The following is a 27,230-nucleotide window of genomic DNA, read 5'->3' on the forward strand; positions in this document are numbered from 1 at the left end:
ACATCTGTGCCTTTTTCTTATACTGAAATGTTATGTTTCAGTATGAACATGAATGTTGACAATATAGGCATACGTAATATTATAAACAATAATTGGAAGATCCTTGAAGGAAATACTGATTTAATGGCAGCTATTAAGGGGAAACCAAAGTTTGTTTATAGGAATGAACATAGTTTGAAAGGAGCATTTAAAAAGGGGAGAGATGGAAGCATATGTAGCATTAAGAAGGGGCACATTAATAGGGGTGTGCACAAATGTCATAATTGTTCTGTTTGTAGGTTTATTTTAGAAGGTCCTTATATTCAACTTCCACCATACCTAACACTATAGGGGTCCCTGGTAATTTCTGTTGTAAAACAAAAGGAGTTGTTTATATTGCAGTGTGTGACAAATGCTCATCATTTTATATTGGTATGACTACTAGAAAATTGAATGTTAGAATGAAGGAGCATATGTATAATATTAAAAAAAAGGACAAAAAACAAATATTTTATAGACATAGTGTTGAATGTATTGGTTTAAAAAAAAATTTGTTTTCTATCCTGGAACACAGTAAACCTGATTACAGGGGGGGGGTGATTACAGGAATTTTTTGGCTCAAAGAGAAACTAGATGGCAAATTAAATTACAGGCGGATCATTTTTCTGGGTTAAATGAAGACATTAATATTAAATGTTTCTTAAAAGATTATGAAGCATATGTTTTATAATGTTTTTTATTGTAATGTATTCAATTATGCCCATTCTATAGTGCATAATGATGAATGAAGAGTTTGTTTTTTGTAAAGGGCTCTTTAATTACGATTTTACACTATGCAATTGATTAATTGATTTTAATTGTGTGCAGTATTTAAGTGAATGTTTGATGTAACATTTCTTTTGGCTCTGAAGAAGTTTTTTACGAAAGCGTTGAATAAAGTGGAAGTTACGCTAGTCTGTAGTTTCGTATTTTCCAGCCTCGAGCAGTTGCTGTGATACTGGCTTTGGAGAGTGTTTTTTACCTGTGCAGCCGTGATGACAGCAACTTTGCAGTCTTCCATTATAGTGATGTGCTCTTTCATGGGTGAGAGGGGGCCGTACAGTTAACACTGATCCTATCTGCCAGGATGTTGGCAATATCAGTTGAGCTGTAACTCAGAACAGATCTGAGTTTTGCCATGACATGGGCCTGTCTGTTGTGCAGAGATCTCCTGTGTAGACAGTATGCAACAGAGTACAGATTGGGTTAAATTCAGTCTTGTTGCATGGGGCAACTGTCTGAGGCCAGTAATCCTCTTGTTGAGGTACTTCAGTGGTCTTTCCAGCTGCTGACAGTGCCTAGTCAGATTTATCGCAAGTGTGTTGTGGTAGTCTCTGACAGGTTTGATGACTGATGAGTAGAGGGCACCTCCTTTGACCTACATGCACAGACATTGGCAGGTTGTGTGAACACATAGCATGATTTTCTGACCACTTTGTGAATGTGTTTCTGGAAGAAGAGATGACTAACCACATTTGTCCATAGATCCCTTATTATCATCTCCAGATTTAGCTTAAGTGTGTGAGCATGCCCAGTATGACCATTCAGTATGTTGCTGCCTGAGATTTGCTTTGTTTATTTGTGTGTGAGCATGCCCAGTATGACCTTTCAGTGTGATGCTGAATGAAATCCACTACATTTGTTGAAGTGTGTGAGCACACCCACTATAGACATTTATACTATGTGTGTGGAAAATCAAGTTGCATTTTTACAGCAGGGCTCACCTTTGTGTCACAAATCAACAGGGATCATGCTGTGCCTGCAGGGCTTCCATGAGACACTTTGCATAGACTTATCAACATTTCTACATACAGGGGGGACAGCTATTCTTTGTACATTTCTACCCAGGGGCACACCCGATTGTTACTGTGGGTGTACATAGGATGAGGGGTTCACCTGACACTTATACACAATTGCTAGGCCTGCACTGCTATGTAAGGTACTCCATTTCAGTCTGTACTGTTGCCTATCGTACTGGCTTGAGGCATACTACTGTACTACAGATCTTGGCGTCCACTGTCTCGTATATTAGATTGCGACTTCATAGCCTACCCAACCCATATCACACTGCCTGGCCTGCTGTTCACTGTCTGCATAGGCCTGTGGGGGAGGTTACCCATATGCCTCTTTAGGGGCATGCTACAGCATTTCTTTGTGTTTGCATTAGTGTACAATTGTCCTGCTGTGTCTTTGCCAGTGAATTGCTGTCATGGTTTAGTGGTTCAGTACTGTGACTATAGTGCACAGTATCCTGGGCTCGAGCCCTGTCACTGCTTTTTATTTTCATGCTGGGCAGACCAGACTGCTTAAGGAACAGTAAAGCAGATATGAGCATGTTTACCTGACTTTGCTCAACTTTGCCCGGCCTTGCCCAACATTGCTCAATGTTGCCCGACGTTGCGCTAGTTGGCGCTGGATATTTTGTTTACATATACTAATTAGTGGTAAAAGCTGCCTAGCACTGCTTTATATTGCTTAAAACATGACAATCATGCCTCAGGTGGTGCTGCAGGGCTGCCTATGTTGAATGCACATAGTACACTCCCTATACATGTGTGTAAACAGGTAGTGTCAAGTTAGTTATCCCTTTTATTTTATGTGCAAGTCAGAGAGAGGTATCATTTCCAGGGTTCCTACTGAGCCAGTGCATGTGCTATGTGCTGCTTCTTTGCCAAGGCCAAGGCATACTGGGCACACCTCCTTCTGCCTACCGGGGCAGGCTCAGGTTGTTCCTCCTCTGAGTCACGCTGTGCCTGTGCAGGCCTTGGCAATGATGGGGGGCTGTTTGGCCCTGCCCCATGCTGTTCCTGCTGCAGCTGTTTTTGCAGGATCATATTGTGTAGCATGGCACATACCATGACAATTTGGGTACATGTAGTTGGTGAGTACTGCAAGGCTCCACCAGATGTGTCCAGGCACCGGAACCATGACTTGAGCATCCCAAACACACACTCGATTACATTTTGTGTTTGTGCGTGTGCCTCATTATGGAGTTCTTGTTTAGGTGTGTGTGCATTTCTGATGGGTGTCATCAGCCACAGCTCAAGTGCGCATCCAGCATCCTCCACTAGGTGACCTTCAGGGATGTCCCCGTTGGCAAATGTCTGGTACAACTGCGTCAGATGCCAGATATGGGAATCGTGGTAGCTTCCAGGGCAGCCAGCACACACACTCAGTATTATGCCCTGGGCATCGCACACAACCTGGCAGTTGATGGAGGGGAAGCCCTTGCGGTTGATGTAGGCCCTACCCCACTCACCAGCTGGTGCTTTGATGTGTATGTGCATGCAGTCAATTGTACCCACTACCTCAGGGTATTCCACTATTTGCTGGAAGAGACGCATATTGCTGGCCAATGCCTCACGGGAATTGGGGAAATATACATGATCACCAACATGTGCTGACATGGCATTCAGGAACTGGTGTAGTACCCTGGATGCTGATGCCTGTGAATTCCCCATCATATCACCAGTTGGTCTCTGGAAGGTACCTGTTGCTAGTATTCTTAGGCCAACACATACCTTGGTTTCCACTGGGATGGGTTCCCCTCTGTTGGTTCTGTGTGTGTGAGGAGTGGCCAGCAGAGCTCAACAATTAGCTGCAGGAGGTCTCTGTCCACTCTATAGCGCTCCACTATCTCCAGCTCATGTAGCCCCTGGTAGGTTACCCTGAGTCTGTACACTCTTCTCCATCTCCTCACTGTGGATTGCTCAGCAGCATTCGCAATGGCACCACCCTCAGCATCTTGCACATGTTGCCTTATAATAGCAATGGCAGCCCCTAACATTTTTTTGTCTCAGTTAAGTTTTTTAAGTTTTCACTTCTCTTTGTAGACTGCAGAGTTGCAGTGTTTCTGAGAAAAACATGGGGGAATGTTGTTTTCAGAGTTTTAAGTGCTGGGCTGGGCTGGGCTAGTGTACTGCCTGTGTAATTGGCTGATTCTGATTGATTTCACCTGGCAGCTCTGCTAGTTTTCCTTGGTTAACTTCCTACTACTTTTTTTCCTTCCTTTTCCCTTTCTGTTTCCACAGGGGGCAGTGCCACGCAAACAAGTGCAAATGTGCACACGAGCGCACATGTGCGCACACAGGCTTAGGCAGGTGCACATCCACGCACACAGGCTTACACGGGTGCACACACGTGCACACAGGCTTAGACGGGTTTACAGGCACGCACACAGTGTACACATATTTGCAAGAAACTTTAGTGATATCCACAGTGTACACCTTCGGTTTCTGGGTTTCAGTTAAGACAACTGTAGACAGACCTCTTCCAGTCCTGAATAACTCACAGCAAGCACATGCCACTCTGCTCCAATAAGCTTACAGTCTTTGATACATACCCCCTCGTGATGTCACCTATTTTCTACTCTACTACTCCCCTAATCATACACTTACACTCTAGGGACATGGTTCACATGGCAGGGAAAATTGGGATTCACTATCCTTATCCTCATTTGCATAGGATTGCCTGCTAATGCTTGGTTACATCTTTCAAATTGAGCTTCCCCTCTTAGCAACCACTACTCAGTAGCCATGTTGTCTTCAGCCTACCATTCACCTGCATGGCAGAAGAATATTTTAATAAAATGCCTATTTTTGGCTTTTTTTTATTTTCTGGTTTTTAGAGCACCGCACATTTGCGTGGCGCTGCACTACGCTTAAACATCGGAAATCGGGGAAAAAATGATTTGTTTATTATTTTGCAACAGATAATAATGCCAATGGCCTTATATTTGGCTATTGGCATGCTTCCTCAACTGGATGCATCCTTTATTTGGAGCTGTCATAGCTCCATTTTGCTATTTGCAGAACGGTACTCCGTTACCAACGGAGTACATATCTGCAAGTAACTCTGCTCTTACTCGGACAGGTTAGTGTTTCCTGGATCGCAAATTTACCTCATTTGCTTAGCTTTCAGCAGAAAATGAGGTAATTTGCATAACATAACACTGTCCATGCAAGAGTAGTTTTAGAAGCTCTCATGCACACCCCTGCTGGCTTTTCCTGGATCGCTCGGCAGACATATTGGCTGTCTGGAGTCTTACTCTACTCATAGACTCCGTGCAAGCCTTCGTGAATCTGGCCCAATATTATTGCAAAAGGCATTTAGCATTACAAACTCATATAGACATATTACATTAAATATAATACAGAAATAAAACATTTTGTTTACAAATATTATAAAACAGCAACAAATGTTTCTATATGAATAATGAGTCTGGAATAAAGGAAATAAATAGGAGATGCTAAGAAGAATGCATGTCTGCCCGTACCTCAGAGGTAGTATTATACAAATACAGCAAAGATCAGAAAGTAGTTGTGTCTAGAGAAGAGGTCGATCACATGACAAAATGGTCATTGTAAGAATGTCAGATAAGAATGAAAGAGTACAGATGGAGAGGAGAAGGGTGTGTGTGGTAGGGAAAGGGGAATTATATGGTAGGAAGGGTCCAGCCTGGGTTGGAGCTACAGCAGAGACAGGAGTTAAAAAGGAAGCAAGTTACAGGTTGTGCTGATGACCAGAGGTAGTAAGTTCCAAGTTTTGGTATGGAACAGGAGTAGGCATGTATTTTTTTTATTAGGATTTAAAGGAAGGTTGACATTGGTGAGCTAAGTCTCAGTGGAGAACACTTCCTGTGTTATTTGTTGTAGATGTGACAGGTTATTAGATGTACATATAAGCTTAGAGTTGACAGCATATTGGATTAGTGAGGCTTGATAAGAGGCAGTGTGCAGGTTATTGATGAAAGTACTGGAAAGGAGAGGAGGCAAGAATGGAACCTTGGGAGATGCCTGTAAGATTGGATAGACATGGAGAGAGAGCCCTGCCATTTTATACATTGCTGGCTAGCAGATAGTTAGTTATTAGGTTCATAGGTTCATAGGTTGATACTAGGCTATATCCCCTAGGGCATTTATAAGCCTAGCCAGAGTGTGTTTGGCTTTCGCCACCCTTTTAGATTAGTTGACTGTGCCTCTGTATAGTAGGTCACAGAAGGTAGCCCTTTTAAGGTTAGTTTACTGTACCTCTGTCAAGCAGGGACACAGAAGAAATCCCAGGGGTAAACTTACGATCTCCCATCCACTTGTCAAGATTTCTCTTGAAGCGGGTCAGTGAGGGGCTCTGCCTAACAAGGATTGGGATTTTGCTCCAGAGTGAGGGGAGCCCCTGGGATATGAATCTGTCCCTCCAGCATGTCCTATTTATTTCTGTGCTGAGGTTCAAGTCCCTGGAGCGTGAAGCTCTAAGGGATTTGGATTTCCTAAGGTGAAGCATGTCCATTAATTCTGGGTTGGACATGGCTTTATACGTCAGACACAGATCGCCTCTGAGTGGGCGGTATGCAACTGAGTAGAGCTGGAGTTTCTTTAGCTGAACTGCATAGGGCATCTGTTTGAGCCCCTTGATCCTCTTGGTGAGGTACTTTTGGGGTCTTTCCAGTTGCTGCAGGTGTCGGGTAAGGTACATCCTAAATGGGGCATTGTATTCAATTATGGGCCTGATAAGTGATGAGTAGAGGGGCACAATAATCTCTCTTGATCTAGATGTGAAACCTTTCGTGATAAGGTGGGCTATATAAAAGGTCTTTCTAACCACTTTGGCAACGTGATTGTCAAAGGAGAGATTGCTATCTACTTGGGTCCCCAAGTCCCTAATTACTTCTTCCTTACTTAATGGATTACCACCTATGTGGTAATTTGTGGGCACTTTGTTTTTCCCAAAGGGGATGACTATGCACTTTTTGGCATTTAGCTTTAGGCCATGGCTCTGGCACCAGTTATCCATCTCTGTGAGACCCTTTTGGAGGATGCTTGTGTCAGCTGGAGAGTCGATTACAGCACCCAGTTTGCAGCCATAGTCCACCCGTGTTAGCCTGTACCTCGAAGAAATATATACCGAACAAGAGAGGTCCCAGGACTCAGCCTTGTGGGACACCGCTTGTAACTGGTTTAGAGTCTGACAAGGCACCTGCTATTCTGACCATGTGGGTTCTATCCCTGAGCCAGTTTGCAAACCATCTTGTGACATAGGGGTTGATATTTAAGCTGGTGAGCTTATTTATGATGCCTGAGTGGGGTATTGTGTCGAAGGCTTTTGCGAGGTCCAGGTAGGCTGTGTGGACTACCTTCCCTTCATCTATGGCTTTGGTTAACTGTTTCAAAGAAGTTGACCAGATTCAAGAGGCAAGATCTGCCCTTAACAAAGTCGAATTGGGTAGGATCCGGTGTCTGGAGGTTCCCAATGTCTTTGTTTATGATTTCCATGATGATACTCTCCATAGCTTTGCAGACCAGGCTAGTGAGGCTTATAGGGTGATAGTTTCCAGGGTCTGTTGTGGCACCACCTTTGTGGAGTGGGACCACTGTTGCTGTACGCCATTCCTTGGGTACATATCTTGTAGTAAGGCTGAGATTGAACAGTGACTTTATATGAGGGTTTAGTTCTTCTTGGAGCTTATGCAGCCCGGGACACCGTCTGGTCCAATTGATGCTATGTTTTTTGCTTTGGAGAGGGCAGCTCTCACCTGTGCATCTGTCTTCTCAGGAAGGCTACACTCTGTTGGGATAGACATTTGCTCTTTTGGGGGGGAGGGGGGGAGAAGTTTGCACTGAACCTTTCTGCCAGGATGTTGGCAATGTCTGTGGGTTCAGTGTATTTTTTGTCATTTTGCACTAACTCAGAGCATATCTGGGAGTTGCCTCCCAGGTTTCTGACATAACTAAAGAAGGCCTTGTGATTATCTTTAGTGTCCTGTGCAATTTTTCTTTTGAAGCTGGCCTTAGATGATTGTATGAGGGATCGTAGTTTCTTGCTAGTACTGATCAGAGATGCCTTCCCTTTTTGGGATTTCACTCTATCATGTAGTAGCTTTCTCCTTCTGTTGTATAGCTTATTTATGGCCGGTGTCCACCAGACAGGTCTCCTGCCTTTGGAGGAGTGAGTCTTTGTTTTATTTGGGATAACATGCTCCATGCATTCCTGTAGATGTCCATAGAATGCTTTTGTAAAGGATTCTGCATTTTGGGCCGTATTTTCCACTGGCCTGGGGGCTTTGAAGGATTCCACCTCGGTTTTGAGAAGTGTGAAGTTTGCTTTTGAGAAGTTCTTCACCGTGGCTTCCTTGGCTAGGGGTGGGGACGGAATATGGATGTCCAGTGAGATTAGTTTATGGTCTGATCTTACCAATGAGGAGTATACCTCTGGTGTGGAACATAGAGAGCCCATGTTGGTGATGACCAAATCCAATATGTTTTCCTCTCTTGTGGGAGTGGTGACCAGTTGTTTCATAGCATTTGAGTTTATAAATTCTAGGAACCATTGGGTGAGGGTGTTTGGGCTTGAGTAGTTTTCCCAATCAATGTTTGGGTAGTTGAAGTCACCCAATATAATGGTGTTTGGAGAGACCTTCATATTCTCAGGAAAGCCGAGTGAGGTTCCTGTGTTTAGGAGGGTGGTCTTTAGCAGGCTACAAACTGAAAGGCAGTTTTGCCCACTGTTAGTTGCACATGGATGGTCTCCGATGCTTCGTGTAGTGCCACTAACATGGAGGTGTGGGTATCTTTGATAAATATGGATACTCCCCCTCCTTTTGTGGTTCGGTCCGAGTTTTCAGGCTGGAAAGCATGGTATGAAGTATAACCTGTTAGTGCTGGGGTGCTCTCGGGAGCCTTGAACCAGGTTTCTGTTACTGCACAGATATCAATATTCTCCATACTGAGGAGAGTCTCGAGTGCATGATCTTGAGGTTTAGACTTCTGGCATTGAGCAGCATTACCCTTTGTTTTTTTTCTTTTTGTTGTCTATGGAGGTGGGTTTGTCTTTTGAGCCTTGCCTAAAAAAGGGACTATGGGGGAGGCAAGAGCCTTTGCCAGTATTCGAAAACCCAGGGGTGACAGGTGCAAGCCGTCCCTAGTGAAGCAACGTGGCTTGTTGAGCATGTCATCCCAGGCTGACAGACACTGGATCCCCTTTGAATGACACCAATACTTTAGCCAATTGTTAAAATTGATCATTTTGTCTTTATACTGTGGCATCATTCTTGGTGAGGGTAAGATGCTACTCAAGGCCAGGGTCATACGGCCTGGGCTATATGATCAAAGAGTTCCTGTACGTCTTTTTTCATGTAGTCCAGGGAGGTACATCTCAGGTCATTCACACCAGCATGAACAATGACGGAGTCATATTTGTACTTGCTTTGGAGTGACCTGAGTGCTTGTGTTATGTGGCAGATCCTGGCATCCGACAGGCAGCTTACAGTGACCTTCTCCTTGTTCAGCCTGGTGAGTGGGACGTCAGTGTGTCTGACAATAGAGTCACCTATTACAAGTGCATTAGGTGTGTTGTTTAGCCTTAAGGGCTGTGACTGTGTGGCACACTGACTTTGTGAGCTATGTGCTATGTGGGTATTGTTTCGTGGTAGGGGTTGCTTGGATGTCTGCTTTGGAGATCTCTGCTTCTTAGACAGATTTTTATTTAGAGCCTCCGAGTATGTTTTTGTGTGTTTATGTGTTTGGTTTGCTGATGCGATAGGTCTATGTGAGACTGGATTTGTGGTGTCTGTGGTTACCTTCTCCTCCTGACAGGCTGTGCCAGTACTGGGTTGAGAGAGCTTATTCTCCAGTTTGGCTATATAGTTGCATCTCTCACATATATTTGAGCTTGTTGGGAGGAGGAGAGGGTGGTCTGTATACATAAGGCAGTTGTAACATTGCCTCAAGATTCCCAGATTCACCAGCTGGACTGGAGAGTAAACCCGAAACTGACCTTTGGACATGCCTGAATAATATAGGGAACTACTTATAGACTGATCAGAAAGAACCAATAGGGAGCAAGTGCTTAAAAGGAGTATAAGAGGATGTAGTGCTTAAGTTTATTAGTGTTTACCTATGAGATTACTTATACAAGCAAGTGCAGGGATTTAGAATGAAAATAGAGTGCTTATTTTGAGATTTAGAGCAGTTCTAAGGGAAAAAGTGAAAAGCAGACTTTGTGGAGCCAGGAATAGTTTAAACCTGTTTAAGCGACGCTGCCCGATGCTGTTCTGTGCACAACACCGCACAAAAAGTACCAATTAATGGTGGGGGGGGGTGATATTCCAAGAGAGGACAGTTGTAGTAGGAGTTTAGAATGAAAGGCTGTGTTGAAGGCTTTAGATAGGTCAAGGAATAAAAAGGAGACGATTGATTGAGCCCCTTGCTTTATTTATAAAGTCTAAGAAAGACAGAAGAGTAGAGGTTGTGATGTGATTTGGCTGAAAGTCATGCTGAGTAAAAATAAATGACGGGTTTAAATGAGATATTGAAGAAGTTGTTTGTGGATAAATTTTTCTGAGAGTTTAGAAGGAGGGTATATAATTATAATGGACCAGAATGTTGATACTTTATTTGATTTACCCTCTTTATGTAGGGGAATAATATAGAATTTTTCCCAGTGGCACAACAGGCAGCACAATCACTTTTGGTGCAGAAGGCTATGGGTTCTATTCCAGCACAAGATAAATAGATTGCTGACACTGCAGGACAGCAAAAGTGGGATGTTGCCCTCCTGCATGTGTTGCCCTTTGGGTGAGACATTTAACCAAGGCTCCATCTGTCTGAATTGCTGGTAGCTCAGATGGATCATCTTTCTGAATTGATGGTAGCGCAGATAGATGTAAAAGGTCCCAGGGCAGCTATTGAAAGGAGTAGGGGAAGTTCACTGATTCGCTGATGTAATTTCCCCTACTAGTGTAAATAACACCTTGGGCCTCCCCTTAAAGAAAGGCTACTAGCCTAGTGTCACTAACCCAATCATCAAAGAATAAATAAAAAACATAAAGCTAGAGGATGGGTGAGTCGTGTTTAGACCTGAATGTGGGGGAGCATTAGAAGGTGTTATGGAATTTAGGGGTATTTAAAGCACATGTTTGGTGGGGCTAGATGTGTTTTGGTTAAAGTATTGAAATCTGTTGCAGTTTGCAGTGGGGTAAAGCATATACACTATCTGGTTTAGGGTGTTTGTGCTTACAAAGTCTAGGAATCTCTGCATCTGCACATTTGTGGTCATGCAGAATTGCCTGTTTATAGAAGAATCTTTAAAGACCCACAAGAGTATGGTATTTGGGTGAATGGTGAGTGACTCCAGTAGGTATATGTATGAGGTATGGGTTTCATGTGACATAATGGTTGACCTGTAGCTTGCCAGAAGATGGTATGGGACCTTGTCCATAATAATCTGGATGTGGAGGAACTCAAGTGGGTCATTCTGTTCCAGCCTAGAGGTATGCTTGTCAGTGATGTAGATCAAGAGAACTCTGACTTTAGTCCTTGCCTGTGTAGTTGCTAGTCTAAATGTGTGTAAGGCACCAAAGCCTTGCACTGCTGGGATACCCTCTGCATCTTTAAGCCACGTCTCAGTAACTGCACAGATGTCTGCATCCTCCAGGGTAAGGAAAGCTTAGAGGGAGCTTCTTGTTTAGACTCCAGACACTGAGCAGTAACACCTTTAGACTTCCTTGGGTAGATTTTGCTATATTGGAAGTTTTCTCAGTTTGGCATTGTCTAAAAAGGCTCTATGAAGGAGGAGAATGTTTCAGTCACTCTTCAAAAGACTAGAGTGACAGGCGCAGACCATCCTTGGAAAAGCAATGTGGTTTGTTAATCATGTCCTCCCATGCTGACAAATATTGTATCCTCCTAGAATGGCACCAGAAACTAAGCCAATTATTAAAGTCAGTCATATTTTGTATGTTATGGCATCATACCTGGTGGCGGTAGAATGCTGTAAAATGGTAGGCACATACCAGTCTTTGACACATAGTCAGAGAGTTCCATAATGTCTCTCTTCATATAGTCTAGGGAGGTACATCTCAGGTCATTTGCATGCACATGGACTATGATCAAATAATACCAGTACCTGCGATGCAGTGACTTGAGTGCATGTGTAACTTGGCAGACCCTGGCCCAATAGGCAGCTAACCATTATTTTCCCCTTGTTCACCCTGGTGAGTGGGGCATCAGTATGGCATACAATGGAGTCCCCTTTGACTAGAGTCCTAACTATTGTATTGGCTTCCGTTATGGACTCAGTCCAGAGGCTCTACTGGGTGTGGTTGCACGTGGAGTGTGAGGTGTTGTTACTGTTAGCGTTAGGTTATTAGGAGGAATACAGTATGAAGGATAATGAGGTAGATGTAAGTGGCCATGTATGGGAGTTTTAGGAGAACTCATTTCATAAGTCAAGTTTAGTAATGCTAAGGGCAGATGCGAGGAGTTAGTGAAAGAGGAGCAGATTGTGAAGTAAAAACATAATAGAAATGGAGAAGGATGTAGTGAATGAGAGAGACTAGAGAAGTGAGAGTTAGGTAGGGAGGGAGTTTTGAGTATTATAATTGAAAGGGGAAATTGAGAAGGACTGAATATTAGTTTTATAGGGGTGGAGTTAGATGAAGTGTAAATGAAGTTGAAATGGGGGTGGGTGGGAATTAGGGAATAGGGTAGAGGAGTGGCCCACATGTAGAACAGAGTAACGGCTCAAGAAAACACTACTGGAAGGAGCAGGTTTCTGTTTCTTAGAACCAGTAGGTTGCCTAAAACAATCAATGGAATTAGCAATGCTAGAGATTGCTCATAAGTAACTAAGGGTGCTCACTAGGTTAAATGCAAAAATAAATTCTTAGACTATGTAGTATTTAAAGCTGCAGAATACAAAAAATAAGGGTAGAAAGACAACATAATAATGGAGTGTACAGTTATCGGTAAATGTTCAGGACATGGAGAAGAAGGAGAATAGCAAACCAACATAGAATTGCCTACACAGACAAGAGGGAGTAAGGCATAACTGCAACTCTATAGTCCTTCAGGACATGCACTGGTTAACTGGGGGCTAGAATCATCAATATAAAATGTGCGTACTGTCTAGAGTCTGTATGTCCTCACTGTTTCCCTGTGAGTTTTTGCTGGATGATCTGGTTTCCCCTTATGTTAAAAAGACACATCACAGGTAACTTGATGAGCTGTAAATTGCCTGAAGGTATGCATGCTGAGTGGCATGCTTGTATATGTGTGTGCATGTGTGCGTGTGTGCACGTGTGTGTGTGTATCAGACAGCGCATCTTGTAATGGGGTGACACCCTATTCTACATGATATTCTATGCCTTGTACCCAATGAGTACCAAGATAGATCCCAGCTCCATGGTGATCTTGTAGTGGGTTAAGTGGGTAACTGAAGAATGAATGAATGAATGAATGAATGAATGAATGAATGAATGAATGAATGAAAATGCACACACAAATGTGTGTGCACACGTGCACGTGCACACACACACACACACACACACACACACACACACACACACACACACACACACACACACATTTATTTTGAGTGGTACACTGCATTAGTTAGCATGGTGGCTTGCTTTCTGGTTCAGCTTCAGGATGGAGCACCTTCTGTGAAGAGATTGCATCTGAGTTTTAATTTTTTGTTGGGGTCTCAGTGTCCTCCCACATCAAAAAGCTATACAGATAAAGGAACTGCTAAGGTTTTTTATTGCTCTGAGGCACAGGAGGGGCTTACAGTGTTGACATGTAGGAAGTGCCGTCTAAATTAATTTGTAATAACTGCATATCTATTAGCTACACATGTGAGCAGACTGGGTAGCCTGAAATGCTTTGCCATCATATTCTGTACTGAATATTGCTAGCTACAAAAATTAAATCAGGGACCCAAAGTCACTGGTGAATACCAGGGCCAGAACGCCCTAGGAGGTATATGAGTGTGGGATGATGCAGATGTTACATGGAAAGAGTCATGCAGTAAAAGTGATGGACATCAAGATATTGGATGGTTTCAAGTATACGGGATGAGAACAGGGGTATAACTTGGGCTGTAATGCAGGTAAGCATCAAGAAAGAAAATCACCAGGATAAGCACTTAAAAGACCACCAACAAAACAAAATCTGGGAAAATTCAAGTTTAATGACCAATACAACAATAACATAAACACTTAATGAATCACCACATTTTTGTCTCTATAGAGACTTCTTCAGATGTAATGCAAAAATTAAACACCAACCCCCATACCCCTCAACATCTTACAGCAAGAAATCTGGACAAATCCATATATAAAAGTGGTACAAAGACCCAAAAATAGGGACAATTTTTAATTATTGCAGTTACAAACTTAGAAAGTTTATAGAATAACAGGCTTTGCATTAGTATGAATTTTCTGAAGGGTATGAAGTCTGAAACTCAAATGTCTGTAATTTTCTAACTTCAGTCTTTAATGATTTGACACTAATTTGCTAGAAACTACAATTTTATGAAAATGGAGCAATAATATGAGGCAAAAATCTGGACATTCTGCAAAAATCTGTACAGTTGAGAAGTATGCCAACCCCTTTTATGCCAAACCAAACTACTCAAATCACATACAACATTTAAACATTAATTGCACCATTAAAAAAGTGTGTGTTCTCAGCATTTCAAACATTTTAGCAATGTTTGGAATGTAATATAGAGAAAAATGTGGTGATTTGTTAAGCATTTATGTTATTGTACTGTCTCCTCGTGTAGGTCATTAAACTTGAATTTTCACGGATTTCATTTCCTTGGTGGTCTTTTAAGTGACTGCCTTGGTGAATTACTTTCAATATATGACTTATAAACACAACAAATGCTTGTAGTAATATGATCCATATTTATAAAAAAAATCTGTGCAGACAAGAGTATTATGTTTGCATTGCTTGGCTATTGATTATGTGATTGAAAGACCATAGCACTCACCCGATGTATGCATTTATTAAATTTACTAACTGGCCTTATTTCAGAGAAAATGCATTGACTCTTATTAGACAATAATCAGAAGTATGCAAAAAGCAACTCTCTCTTTTACTTCACAGCACAGTCGATGCACGCTGAAACTGACACCAAATGAGGAATACTAAATTTTAGAGTGTCTGCCTTTTCAAGGTGATGCAGTTTACAAGTGGCATATAAAGAACTCAATATATTGTACTACACTGTGGCTTTTGAGCAACTCATTTGCACAGAAATGGCTATAGATGAATATCAGCATTTAATTTCCTGTGTGTTTCATCTCCTGTTTGCTATCTGCTGCCTCTGCTTAGGACAGCTAATATTTTCATGTTCATTTGTAACAGAGTTCTACAACTCTGATCACTACACTAGTTATAGAAGTTAGATTTCTGATAGACTGTTTCACTTACATGTTCATAATGTGCATTAATTACATGCAGGGAAGGAAAAAAATGAATTATTCTGATTAATACATTTTGTAACTCATAATAGGATTCTACTCAGATTGTTCAATACTTGAAAGAAATGTCAGAAGTGCTTACTGGATTTCTGAGGCAAATTTAAATACTTTCAGTGACAGTCTATAACTTTCCCTGAAGAATTAGTTACATGCAATTATATATATAAAAATGAAACACAGATATATGAAGATTATATGCATGCAAGACTGGGTTGCAACATACAGTAAAGTAAATAGACTAAATGAAAAAAGTAAATTAAATAACAGATTTGTAGTCAGAAAAGAAAACTGACCTACCTGCAGGACTGCATTGTTTTTGAGTAAACTAATTAATAATTAGGAAGTATTTCAAAATAAAAAGTAAGTATTTGTAAACTACAACAGCAGCTCAAAAAATGATAAACATGGAGGGGAGTCCACAAAGAGCATGTACTTACTACAGGCTGGTTTTCGAAGTAACACATGCCTATAAACTACGGAGTACATCATCTGGAATCTTTTGGTTACATCTACAAGGAATAACTGATGCCGAAGCTCATAAATGAACAAAATAGCATTTTTCTTCTTACCAAAAAAATATCTATTACTGAGTATGTAGGATACAAATGTTGTACAGCCATACATCACTTAATACTTAGAACTTTCTAACTTTTAATAAAACATTCTTGTACTTGGCCTGAACTCTTATAATTCTTTTAACGTCATTATCTTTAACAACACAGCCACACAAAGGTGCTCTAAAATGTCAGTACAAAAACTAGAGTCTACATTTAATTTCTATCAACTAGAAAAAAAAACTTTTAAGAGTACAGAGAAAAGTATGCCCAAAATATTTTTCAGGTTTTAGTTATTTTTCACTTTTTTTTTCTAAATTTTGCTTTAAAAAAGCTTACCTACAGCAGTTATTTAGAATTTGTATCATTTGTTCACCTGCCATATGATTTTAACAAGAAGACTGTACTCACCCATTGCACGTATCATTTTATTTGGCTGTCAGACACTGTTCTGGATAAAAATGTGGATATAACTGCCTGTAGTTATTTATCAGCAGAAGTGCATCTCAGCTGAATCTTTGTCTCTCTCTCTCTCTCTCTCTCTCTCTCTCTCTCTCTCTCTCTCTCTCTCTCTTTCCTTCTCTGTTACAGACATTTGATATACGCTGGAGCCAAGAACCAAATTAAGTCTGTTAAGCTCTTGAGCACATATAATTTCAGTATAACTTGTCTCTAATTCACCTCAACAGGAACCCTGCTAATTGCTTCGTAATTAAGTGCTGTTTGTCTCTGTGGGAGATAGGTTGCCATCATTTTTCAACTTTGCAAAACAGATCAACAAAAATCTTAAATAGTTTTTAATAAGATCAGATACTGTTGAAGTTAAGTGTTTGCTATGTGTGTGTGTGTGTGTGTGTGTGTGTGTGTGTGTATCTATATATATATATATATATATATATATATATATATATATATATATATTCATACATATCTCTCTGTACACACACACACACACACACATACACACACACACACACACACACACATATATATATATATATATATATATATATCTATTTCTTTATAGATAAATACATACATACACATAGCATCAAATAGCCTCATAGAAAACAGGTCACTTCAGACCAGTAGGTCTACTGTTGATCGCAGCACAGTTAATATTTTATAAAGTTTTAATGACTCATTGTTGCTATTTGCCTGATGTTTCCCATTACCTAAAGGAAATAGCTTTATTTCTGTACTAAGCTATTAATAAATTATACGGCTATTACATTGCAAAGATTATTGTGATCTTCAGTATGACTGCAGCTCAAATGTTAAGTCCATTACTGTTGTAGCACAAAAATGTACAATTCCACTGAATTCCTTGTAGTATACAGTTTATCAGTAGTGCAGTCTACATATTTAATCAGTATTATATTTTATTCATCTAGTCTATGATATCATTTATGCGACCTCTCAGTTTTGGATCCGTGTTATCCTACAGTGCAGTTTTAGACCCATGCTATCCTACAGTGCTTAATCATACAGAACTGGGTCATAAATCATCACATTACATAATGTCTTTATTGTGATCCCAAGTTCACACATTTCATAAATCAAGATAAATTACTGATACCATATCACAGTTTAAAGGACTTTCATGTTTACTATCTAAAATTCTTGCATGGTACACAGAGATAAGGAACACGCTTGTGCGATCTGACTTTGATTACCCAACACAAGCTATCCCCTCAGAAAAATAACCTGTAACAATAATCCAGACCTTACTCAAAAAGCTAAAACCTGCTACACTAGCTGCCGACCACCTCCCAGCTGAATATCTTCAAAATGCAGCTGATGCCATAGCACTTCCCATTTCTATTCTGATCAACAGATCCATCTCAGAAGGATCCATCCCAGCAATATGGAAAATATCATGTTATACCTCTCCATAAAGGAGAAAGTTCCACAGAATTATCTAACTTTAGACCTATAGCCATTCTTTCACCACTATCTAAAACCATGGAAAGACGTTTACACAAACAAATCACACATGGTCTTATTCAAAACGTAAAGCTCACTAACTGTCAGTACCGCTTTAGGCCATTCCACAGTACCACCACAGCTCTTCTATCATTCTCTAATGTCATTAATCTTCATTGTAACAACAACAAACTATCTTCAGCACTCTTCTTAGATCTCTCAAAAGCTTTCGATATGGTCAACCATCAGCTACTGCTCAATACCCTCTAAACCATCAGTTTAGACCATCACGCAATACAATGGTTTCACTCCTAACTAAACAGTAGACAGCAGGCTGTCTTATGGCAGAGCAAGCTGTCATCCCAACTTCCTCTAACCCTAGGTGTCACACAAGGGTCCATACTAGGTCCCCCTTTACTGCACTGTTCTAACTTGTTGATACTTGTGAACCTCTGCTTTCCTTAAAAAAAACAAAAAAAAAAAATCTTGCTTTTTTCCCACTTTTCTGAGATTTAAAAAAGTTCAGTACAGATTTGCTGTTCAGAACTGTTTATAAGTTTCTTGGAGGCCATTGTTTGCTTGGGCTAAAGGGAAGTCTCTGTGTTCATCAGTGGCAGTGATAAACATTGAGCAGCCTGCCCGCCCCTGTGGGAGTGGTTACTGCCTTGAAACTTTAGTTTTATTGGCCATTTTGGGTCAGTTCCAAACTCCTTGATCTCCCTCTCTTAAAACCCGATTGCCTCGTGGTTTTGGCATATTTTCGGACTTGTTGGCTGTTGGTGAAGCACCCACCAAGAGGAGAAAACGCTGAGAGGAGAAAGGAGCCACTTTTGAGATTTTAAGTATTTTGCTTCAGATTATTTGTTAAGTTTTCTGCATTGCCGCCTACTTTTGAGCATTTTCTGGCTTGTTAAACTTGATTTCTGTGTTGGTAACTGTATTTAGAACACAACTTAGAGTTGATTACTGAATTTCCTGTGTGCACTTATTTTTAAAATCGTTTTTTTTTTCTTAAAACTTGCATGTTATCTGTCTCTGGCCTAGCACTCAAGTGTGGGGTCATTTACTGCACTGTTCTAACTTGTTGATACTTGTGAACCTCTGCTTTCCTTAAAAAAAAAAAAAAAAAAATCTTGCTTTTTTCCCACTTTTCTGAGATTTAAAACAGTTCAGTACAGATTTGCTGTTCTGAACTGTTTGTAAGTTTCTTGGAGGCCATTGTTTGCTTGGGCTAAAGGGAAGTATCTGTGTTCATCAGTGGCAGTGATAAACATTGAACAGCCTGCCTGCCCCTGTGGGAGTGGTTACTGCCTTGAAACTGTAGTTTTATTGGCCATTTTGGGTCAATTCCAAACTCCTTGATCTCCCCCTCTTAAAACCCTGTTTTGCGCGATTTTGCGCATAGCGCAACATCGGTCAGCGCCGCCTAATTGGGTTTAAACTATTCCTGGCTCCACAAAGTCTGCTCTTCACTTTTCCCTTACAACTTCCCTATCTCTCAAATTAAACACCATATTCTCATTCTAAGGCCCCTCACTGGTCCAAATAAGTAATATTACAAGTTAGCACTAATAATCTATAAGCACTGCTTACTCTTATACTCCCTATGATTACCTTAACCCCTATTGGTCCATTTTAATTCAGTTTCCTGCATTACTCTAGCATGTCCAAAGTTCAGTCAATGGTTTTCTCTCCAGTCCAGCTGGTGAATCTGGGAATTTTGAGGCAATGTTACAACTGTCTCATGTACACGGACAACCCTCTCCTCCTCCAAACAGGTTCAAATATATGTGAGAGATGCAACCATATAGCCAAACTGGAGGCTGAGCTCTCTCATCTCAAAACTGGTGTAACCAGTCAGGAGGAGAAGGTAAACTCACACAACACAATTCCAGTATCACATAGTCCCACCACAACAGCGAACCAAACACATAAAACACAAAACATACTTGGAGGCTCTAAATAAAAATCTACCTAAGCAACAGAGACCTCCAAAGCAGACATTCAAGCAAACGCTACCCCAAAACAAAACACGTACAACACATAACACACAAAGTCAGTGTGCCAAGCAGTCACAGCCCTTAAGACTGAATAACACACCTGATACTCTTGTAATAGGTGACTCTATTGTCAGACACACTGACGTCCCGCTCACCAGGCTGAATAAAGAGAAGGTCACAGTGAGCAGCCTGTCAGGCACTAGGATCTGCCACATAACACAAGCACTCAGGTCACTCCAAAGCAAGTACAAATATGACTCAGTCATTGTACATGCTGGCGTGAATGACCTGAGACGTACCTCCCTCGACTACATTAAAAGAGACATTGAGGAGCTCTCTGATCATGTAGCCCAGGCTGGTATGACCCTGACCTTGTGCAGCATCTTACCCTCACCTAGAATGATGCCACAGTATAAAGACAAAATGATCGATTTTTAACAATTGGCTAAAATTTTGGTGTCATTCAAAGGGGATCCAGTGTCTGTCAGCCTGGGATGACATGCTCGACAAGCCACGTTGCTTTGCTAGGGATGGCTTGCACCTGTCACCCCTGGGCTTTCGGATATTGGCAAAGGCTCTTGCCACCCCCATAGTGCCTTTTTTAGGCAAGGCTCAAAAATCAAACCCACCTCCATAGACAGCACAAGGAACAAGAAACTAAGGGTAATCCTGCTAAACACCAGAAGTCTTAACTTCAAGATGGACGCACTCGAAGCTCTCCTCAGTATGGAGAACATTGATATCTGTGCAGTGACAAAAACCTGGTTCAAGGTTCCAGAGAGCACCCCAGCACTACCAGGTTATACCTCATATCATGCTTTTCAGCCCCAAAACCCGGACCGAACCACAAAAGGAGGGGGAGTTTCCATATTTATCAAGGATATCCACATCTCCAGGTTAGTGGCATTGCACGAAGTATCGGAGGCCATCCATGTGCAACTGACAGTGGGCAAGACTGCTTTTCAGTTTATAGCATCCTACAGACCACCGTCTCAAAGTCAGGAATCCCACTCTGCTTTCCTGAAAACATTGGAAAACATGAAGATCTCTCCAAACACCATTATATTGGGTGACTTCAACTACCCAAACATAGACTGGGAGCATTACTCAAGCCCCAGCACCTTAGCCCAAAGGTTCCTGGAATTTATAAAACTCAAATGCTATGGAACAACTAGTCACCACTCCCACAAGAGGGGATAACATACTAGACCTGATCATTACCAGCATGGGGACTCTATGCTCCATACCAGAAGTATATCCCTCATTGGTAAGATCAGACCATAAATTAATTTCACTGGATATCCACATCCCGACCCCACCCCCAGCCCAGAAAACCACAGTGAAAAACTTCTCAAAAGCAAACTTCACACTTCTCAAAACTGAAGTGGAATCCTTCAAGGCCCCAGGGCCAGTGGAAACTATGGCCCAAACTGCAGAATCCTATATAAATGCATTCTATGGATATCTCCAGGAATGCATGGATCATGCTATCCCAAACAAAATCAAGACCCAATCATCCAAAGGCAGGCGTCCAGTCTGGTGGACCCCAGCCATAAATAAACTGTACAACAGAAGGAGGAAGCTACTACATGATAGAGCAAAATCCCTAAAAGGGAAGGCATCTCTGATCAGTACTAGCAAAAAATTACGATCCATCATAAAATCCTCCAAGCCCAGCTTCGAGAGAAAAATTGCACAGGACACTAAAGACAATCATAAGGCTTTTTTCAGTTATGTTAGGAACCTGGGATGCAACTCCCAGACTTGTCCTGAGTTGATTCTAAATGACAAAAAATACACTGAACCCACAGACATCACCAATATCCTGGCAGACAGGTTCAGTGCAAACTTCTCCACCCCCTTCCCCCCAAAAGAGCAAGTATCTATCCCGGCAGAGTGCAGCCTTCCAAACATCTCTGATGCTCAGGTGAAGGCTGCCCTCTCCAAAGCAAAAAACACTGCTTCCATGGGGCCAGATGGTGTCCTGGGTTGCGTCCTACATGAACTCCAAGAAGAACTAATCCCTCAAGTAAAACTGCTGTACAATCTCAGCCTCACTACAGGATATGTGCCCAAAGAATGGCGTACAGCAACAGTGGTCCCACTCCAGAAAGGTGGCGCCTCTATGGACCCTGGAAACTATTGCCCCATAAGCCTGACTAGCCTAGTCTGCAAGGCTATGGAGAGGATCATCATGGAACTCATAAACAAAGACATTGGGGACCTACAGACACTAGATCCTACCCAATTTGGCTTCATCAAGGGCAGATCCTGCCTTTTGAACCTGGTCAACTTCTTCAAAACAGTCACCAAGGCCATAGATGAAGGGAAGGTAGTCCACACAGCCTATCTGGACCTCGGAAAGGCATTTGACACAATACCCCACTCGGGCATCATAGATAAGCTATCCAGCCTAAATATAAACCCCTATGTCACAAGACGGGTCACAAACTGGCTCAAAGACAGAATCCACAGAGTCAGAGTTGCTGGAGCCATGTCAGACTCGAAACCGGTCACAAGTGGCATCCCACAAGGTTCTGTCCTGTGACCACTCTTGTTCAGTATTTAATTTTCTGAAGTACAGGCCAATGTGGGAGGACTATAGCTCACCAAGTTCACAGATGACTGCAAACTGGGTGCCATAATCGACTCTCCAGCTGACACAAACATCCTTCAAAAAGGTCTCACAGAGACGGATAACTGGTGCCAGAGCCATGGTATAAAGCTAAATGCCAAAAAGTGTATAGTCATACCCATTGGCAAAAACAATGTGCCCACAAATTACCACATAGGTGGTAACCCATTAAGTACAGAGAAAGTAATTAGGGATCTGGGGACCCAAGTTGATAGCAATCTCTCCTTTGACAACCACATTGCCAAAGTGGTTAGAAAGACCTTCTACATAGCCCACCTCATCATGAAAGGATTCACATCTAGATCAAGAGAGGTAATCATGCCCCTTTATTCATCCTTCATCAGGCCCATCATAGAATACAGTGCCCCCTTTGGGATGTACCTTACCTGACACCTGCAGCAATTAGAAAGACCCCAAAAGTACCTCACCAGGAGGATCAAGGGACTCAAACAGATGCCATATGCTGTTCAGTTAAAAACTCCAGCTCTACTCAGTTGCATACCGCCTACTTCGAGGTGATCTATGCCTGACATATAAAGCTATGTCCAACCCAGAATTAATGGACATGCTCCACCTCAGTAAATCTAAATCCCTTAGAGCCATGCACTCGAGGGACTTGAACCTCAGCACAGAAATAAATAGAACATACTAGAGGGACAGATTCATAACCCAGAGGCTCCCTTCGCTCTGGAATAGAGTTTCAATTCATGTTAGGCAGAGCACCTCACTGACTCTCTTCAAGAAGAATCTTGATGAGTGGATGGGGGATCGTAGGTTTATCCCGGGGATTACTTCTGTGTCACTATTAGACAGAGGCACAGTAAACTAAACTTTAAAAAGGGCACAGTATACTCAAATCAAGGGGTGGCGTAAGCCAAACACAATTGGGCTAGGCTTATAAATGCCCCAGGACAGATAACCTAGTATTAACCTATGAACCTATGAACCTTCGTTTCTCTATCTTTATCAATGATCTGCACACCACCATCCCAGGAGCCACCCGCATCCAATATGCAGATGACTCAAGACTAATATGCTCCGCCTCCTCTCCTACACAACTTCTAACCCTCACCTAGACCACTTTCAGCATGGTAGAAACATGGCTAGCTAATCGCCGCCTGCTTCTAAATTCTAACAAAACCAAGCTACTACTTTTCTCCCCTAACCGTAGAATTTCTCCTCCTTCCTTCAACATCACATCTAGCAATGACACCATTATCTCCCTGATGACCATACAAAGCTTCTCGGTGTAGTAATAGACAACAACCTTAAATTTGATAAACATGTCAATCACACTATTAAGTCAGTCAAAAAAAAACTTGGCTCCCTGTACAGAGCCAAACCTTTCCTCAACCCCCTAGCTAGGGTAGCTATTGCAAGAACACACCTCCTCTCTACCCTTATCTATGCCTCCCCTGTACTCACCAACCTATTTAAAACCGATCTCAACAAATTAACAGGATGTTACAATCATATAGCCAGATTCACTACTGGCATGGCTTTTAGGACCCAGAACCTCAAAGCACTGGGATGGCTAGAGTATCCTACCCTTCTACAGTTCAATCAGCTTACAGTAGCTCATAAAATACTCCATCAACCTGATAACAACCCTGCCCTCAAAAATATTCTGACCCCTCATAGTGCCCCCAGGATATTACGCTCAGTTGACAAACTAATGATGTGTGTCTTTCGGCTTTTCCCAGTTAGGGGTCACCACAGCGGAACTCCAGTCCGCTAATGATTGGTAGTGGAGTTTTACATACTGGGTTACCAGCCCTGACGCACAACCTTCAACAAAGGCACACCCCATTCACGTATGCCTCCACACAGAAGACGCTCTAGCTGAGAATCGAATGGGGCAACGTCTTGCTATGAGGTGACAATGCTACCGCAGCACCACCACTGCAGATTTAACTGCTAAACTAATGATACTGACCAAAAAATCCAACAACTCTGCAGACGATGCTATATTTGTCAACTCAACTGGTAGAATCTGGAATCTACTCCCTACTACCATTACCAAGGAAACCTCACTACCCCTATTTAAAAGCGAACTCAAAATATACCTCAAATCTCATTGACTGTGCTCTTGTTCTAAACCTAACAACTTCACTAATACGTCTTGCTATCCAACCTGCTGATTAGCCAAGTATCTATACCTCATAGCATTTGAATGTCTAAGCATTGTGAATTATAAAATCTGATTGTATTCTATGTTCAGATTTTCTGATCCGTCTCTGCCAATCAGATGTAAGTCTGCACATTGCGTATATTGATATCTGCCTGTATTCTTTGTCTATACTTTTCTAAACATGTCTGCCTGAGTTTATCACTCAGTAATGTATGTACTGTCTCTTTTTTGGTATGTGAGCTTTTCTCCCCAGGCCTCCACTGAAAATGGACATATATCCAGTCAGACTATCTCAGTCAACAAATGTAAAATAAAATAAATAAAAAATAAATAAACTAAATAAACAATAATGTATGGAGTATAACACCTTCTCACTACAGGATCACAACCATATAAATATTGTTAAAGAAGATACCATAGAACCTGGTCCAATAGGGCCAAACATAGTGGTGTAACACAGTAATTGTCACCCTGGTGCATCTTAATGTAACTATAAAATAATACAGTTAATGCCATTTAAAATCTATAAAACACAGAAAGGGCAGCAAACACACATTTACTTCTGTAACAGCCATCAACTATCAGTTAATATTCAACTGTAACATGAAAGGTAGAAGGAACAGAAAATGTGGTAATGCTATACTATGCAAAAATGAGATAAAGACTTATGTGAAAATGCTATTTTCTGTTATCATGTTAGAAGCAAGGGGTACGTACGGTATTGTGTACTGCACATCTAAAAATCTGACTCTACATTACTGCTTTACAGTATATGGCAGTGCACTGTATTGAATATATCATTGGGTCAATGGCCAGCTTTATTTTCTTAAATGCATCACATGCTGGTTGCATTGAAATTCAGATGAGGTGTTATTGCATTTAAACATAAACCTGCAGGTGTGCAGACAGGCAAATAAGGGACAATTGTATACCTCATAAATTACATTACGGAACTGATAGCCTAATATTTTGTCATATAAATATCAGTATTTAATAGCCGGTAACCCCACTCAGATGCCATGGCAGTATAAATCAAATGGTTAAAGCTATGTGCTGCTAATGAGTATCTTTCTGTAGTCCTAGGTTCATTTCCCTCATCCCCCATTTGCATAATGAACTGTGAATAAGACACTTAGGCAGACCAGCACTTTCAATACATCTCCAGTGAAACAGCATTTGTGCCTAGCGGACCTTGTTAAGAAATGAAGACAAAAATAAATAATCTGAAAAAGTTGCAGTGGGGCACATTGTTTCTAAACTTTAAGATAAATTGCAATAAACAGCAACATACTGAATTGCATACTGGCTAAATATATATCTATTTGTGACATGTTATAGTTATAAAATAAGGCATCCTGCAGGATTTAAATTCTTAAACATTGTATTAGAAAATGTGTACCTGTTTGCTGGATTTAAGATTGTTTTGTGTCTGTCCACTCTTGTTCTGTGTCCTTAAAATTGACATTTTGTATATTATGCTAAGAGTTTGAGTATCTGCTTTACATTGAGTGTCTGACTTTAATTTAATGGGCCATCCATTAACTGTATTACTTCTTATCATTGTTTCTGCATATTTATTCCATGAATACTGAATACATCTTGGTAATCCTTAAAGACTGAAATGTTGGTTATAATCCCTGTTTAGGATCACCCACCTTTTATTGACAGATTGCTGGGTGCTATGAATGACAAGACTGTGAAGTATAGCTGAAAGAAATGTGTCCATCCCATAAACAATAAAAACATTATAACTCTGCATTATAAGCACATAAAGTCATTTTCTCACCCCTCAGGTAGGACTTCATTCAGGGGCTAAATCATATTTTTTTATGTTTAAGGCTTTAGAAGTGAGACACAGAAACACCTACAACAGATTTTGGCTATATAGTATGAAATCTAACAGACTGCAGTCTAAAGATTCAAATTACTGGTAAAAATTCCAATTGCTCGGAAGGCTGAATGTAGTAGCCATCAAGAACTATGAGACTTATCCTAATCTCTGTAAAATACTCGCAAGGGAAAGAGACTCCCAACAGCCACATGAGAAATAGTGTGTGCTATAATGAAAGGTTAGACAATGAGCACATGACTAACCAGCCTGAAGAAGGAGAAGCTATAACTGTTAGTTACTTATTTGGAGCCAGGAGCCACATTCACCAAACTCACATGCACTTGAGTCATTACGCCACAGGTACCAGTATGACTCCATCATAGTCCATGTAGGTGTAATTGACCTGAGACGTACCTCCCTGGCCTATATGAAAAATATGACGCGAGACATTATGGAGCTTTGAGACTATGTGTCTCAGGCTGGTACGAGCCTATCACTGAGCAGCATATTACATCACTAAGGGTAGCCTATCACTGAGCAGCATATTACATCACTGAGGGTAGCCTATCACTGAGCAGCATATTACATCACTGAAGGTAGCCTATCACTGAGCAGCATATTACATCACTGAGGGTAGCCCATCACTGAGTAGCACATTACATCACTGAGGATGATGCCACAATAGCAGCAAAAAATGATTGATTTCAAGAACTGGCTGTCTTTGTGGTGTCATTCTAAGGGGATTCAATATTTGCCAGCTTGGAAGGACATGTTTAACAGACCATGTTGCTTTGCCAAGGGTGGTCTGCACCTTTTCCCCTCTAGGCTTTCAAATACTGGCTAAGGCTTTGTCCACCCCCATGGTGCCTTCTT

Source organism: Protopterus annectens, chromosome 3.part1 (genome assembly GCF_019279795.1).
Source record: "Protopterus annectens isolate FY-2018-M chromosome 3.part1, PAN1.0, whole genome shotgun sequence".
NCBI lineage: Eukaryota > Metazoa > Chordata > Ceratodontiformes > Protopteridae > Protopterus > Protopterus annectens.